At 37.6% G+C, this 3,516-nt stretch overlaps 1 protein-coding gene across 1 annotated transcript in view; it reads right to left on the reverse strand.

Annotated features, from left to right (window-relative positions):
• Positions 1-747: 747 nt before the first annotated feature.
• The window catches only part of LOC307147677 (uncharacterized protein), a 3,733-nt gene continuing 964 nt past the window's right edge, over positions 748-3,516 (reverse strand). The window contains exon 1 of the mRNA XM_079852587.1: positions 748-3,516. This exon is cut by the window's right edge and continues 964 nt beyond it. The gene's annotated coding sequence lies outside the window, so the exon portion shown is untranslated.

Raw genomic sequence — 3,516 nt, forward strand, 5'->3', positions numbered from 1 at the left:
TTTTATCTAAAAGAGGAACAGAAGACGCCGCTCGAATCGCTCCTTTGCAAGAAGGACGTTTTTGCTGTTTTGCCGACCGGATACGGCAAGAGTCTAATCCACCAGTTAGCTCCGCTGGTAGCTAAGCGATAACTTGTTGTGATTGGTCGTAGTGTTATCCAATTGCGTGCAGTGAGATTTTCAAATGCATGCTTGATGCCGCCCCTCGAGCTGGCCGAGTTTCATTAGTCGATGCCAGACCATTAATCTTTGAGATTTGGGTCTGGATTTCCAGGCTAAAGATTTCTCTCAAAATTCAAACTTCATTTATGCTGTTTTATCTTACTAAGGGTTTCAGCACAGACACTAACATAATGGACAATTGCAGAGCTTTTTATAGTAAAACCAAGACTTTTCAGCCCTATAAAGAGGCCCTTATCCCACCCGTTATTCTAGAAATGGGACAGAAAGCCTCGCAAAATCCACTTAGTTCCAGTGCCAGAAATAAGTGTTGATTTGGCCCGGTCCTGCCGGAGTCTTTCCTCGTCTCCTGGCAGTGCTCGTGCTGCAGTGCGGTGGAAAATGGCTCCCAGGTCTCTCGGCACACATTAGATTATATCATGTGCACCTGCAGCTGTGAACTCAGACGCCGTGATGAAGCCGGTCCCGAGCGCTGATGGGAAATGAGGATCGGTAATGGATGGGCTGGGTTACAGCACTCTTCAGCAACACTTGTCTCTCGGCTTGATTAATAATGCATTTCTGTCCGGTCTGACTGATGATCATTGAAAAGCCCATTATGAACCTTTAACATAATCCTCCACTTTCTCTCAAACACAAGCTTTGACTGGTTCTCGAAGGATTTTGCTTCGGGATGCAGACCAAACACAACATTATCATACAAAAGTACCTGCAAGTAATGTACTTGAAATCAAACTGGAGGTTTATTAATAATAGTGGCATGAACTGATTGAGCTAAATGTGCAATATTAATAACATTATGAATGCACAAAGAAAATGAGAAGATTTAGCAGACTACAGACATTGGGTTAATTTTGTATTAGGAAATATCATAGAATTTGACTGGATACATGACTTTTGGCATCAATAAAAGATATGGTTTATTAAGCAGCTATACATGATTTTAAGGTTAGTTGTGTTTAGTTATTTGCATTGAACATAGATTTGAGAACCACTGATTTAACTTGCATGCATGCCGTTAAATCTTTGGTTTGTATTTCGTACTTGTATGAAACATTTCAATTGATAATATGCATATGTGCTTCTTTTTGAGTAACATGCACATTTGAAATCTAATAAGAAACTTGTCATTTTGATTAAGACTTTCAAGAAATATTTCAGTTTTACATTTTTGAAGAAAATGCATGGTGATTTGTCCATGCAAAACACACTGTCAATGATGCTATATGGTTGATAGGGTGTTCTCAAGTAAAAATGACATTTGGAAAATCATCTGATCTCTAGATGTGGCTCATCGTCTGTCTGAGGGATTTTTTCACCTGTTTTACGCACACACTCGACTTCAATAGTGCTGGAGGTTTCATCACATGACTATCAGCAGTTCTAGAGAGGACTGATTTGGTAAACAAGTCTAATAATTGGATCTCAAGGGGGTTTTGCACACTAAAAACTGACATTTTAACTAGTCAAGTCAACATTGATTTGTTCCCACAGCTGCTGAATCAATTGTCTTCAGTCACAGGACGAATCAAAGAAAGTTCAAAACATCTTGTTTACAGGAAACAGCTGCTAATTTACTGTTATTACTATAGTAACTACAGTACATGTAGTAATGTAAATATGTCACCTCAAAATAAAGTGTTACCAAAAACTCTACTTGCAGTTTCATTAATAATATCAATAATGAAATAAAAGTGTACTTACTGTTCACTTTTAAAAGTTTTACTTTAATGTCCATTTAAAATCATAGTTTTATCATGCTTTAAAGAAGTAGGCTACGCTTATTTTGATGTGCTAACTTTAATACTAAAGCACACGGTAGTGTTTTTCAAAATTACATTTAAAGGTTTTAAATTGCACCTTCATTACAAGCATGTAATTGTAACTATATTTAAATACATGACATACAAGTTTTAATAGAAATTACGTAAAAGTATATATTAGTTTACCATAAACGCTTGGAGTAAACTTTAAGACAATGGAAGTAATTCTGAAATTGCATAAAAAGCACTTTTCAAGTTCAAATAATTGCATTTAATATAAATTTAAACTATAATACATTTTCATTTAATTGCAAATAACGTGCAATTAAGTGTCCGAGAACATTACTTGAGCATATATTATTCCTGTAATATGATTTCTAAAAGTATGCTTTTCCTCAAGGGAACTGCTTTAAACACACTCCTAGCAGCGCAGAGCAACATCTTATTGTGGTGCTTAGTTTTCTCATTTGTGCAGGTGTTTTTCCAGAAGATGCGCAGTATTAATGTGGTTTGGTGTTCCAGTTGCACAGATATTTTCCAGCATGTGCTGTAACAGGTCATGGAGCCGCCGCTGAAAATAGAGCAGGATTGTGTAATCCTCCAGAACTGTAAGACAATCGATAAGCCTTGACAGTAGAGAGAGGAAGAAGCTCTACTAAACATGCATAGATCAATGGAGGAGACACAAGTGTTAGAGACCGATGATAAATAGACGGATGGGACATTGTGTGTGGGTCACTACGAGGCCAGAAGACACTAGACACCGAAAATGAGTTGTTGTTTTTGACCTGAATACAACCAGTAAATTCTCTATTATGAATATGAATCTAGTCCTGGTCTAATCTGCTCAAAGGTCAATAAAACACATTGATTTTAATATCTGATTACAGGTTAATCCCGGATTAAACAGTGTGCTCACCTTGACTAAACTGTCATTTGATTATGAGTGTCATAATCTAGTGAAAATGATTGATGTGCTGGCCAGTTTTGCCCAACAGAAGTGCACGTGAACCCCTCATCCAATCTATAACGAAGGAAATGAGTGTTTGTACTTTTACAAGGGAGTTTATTTACCATTACGGTGATGTATTCTACACCTATGGTATACATTATTTGCTGTAAAAATGATCGAGTGATGCGAAATGTTTCCAGAGCATGTATGTACATTACTAAACAGTACATTTACATGGATATTATTTGCACATACCTGAGCATCGACACAGGTTCCTCTAAACATACGAATCCTTATTAATTGGTTAAAAGGTAATTCATGCAAGCTTTTAGTGTTGTTATTTTAAAAGCTTGAACCCTTCCCGACCCCATAAACATGGCTGTTCAAATCAAGGCATTGCGCGCGATGGACAGTCTCCGGTTCGGATGAATGATTCCTATACAATTGAATGACAGGCCAGCCGGTGATTTTTGGACTATACGCTCCCGAGGATATAAAGTTAAAGCCCATTACACTGCAAACGTCCACCAAGGAGATGCCGAGTATTAAGGCGAAACGAAAAGGACAGATTATATTTGATCGTAGTAGCCTCTGCTATATGCGTGTGTGTCCGACAGTCCT

Source organism: Squalius cephalus (assembly GCF_949319135.1).
Source record: "Squalius cephalus genome assembly, chromosome: 20".
NCBI classification, from domain to species: Eukaryota; Metazoa; Chordata; class Actinopteri; order Cypriniformes; family Leuciscidae; genus Squalius; species Squalius cephalus.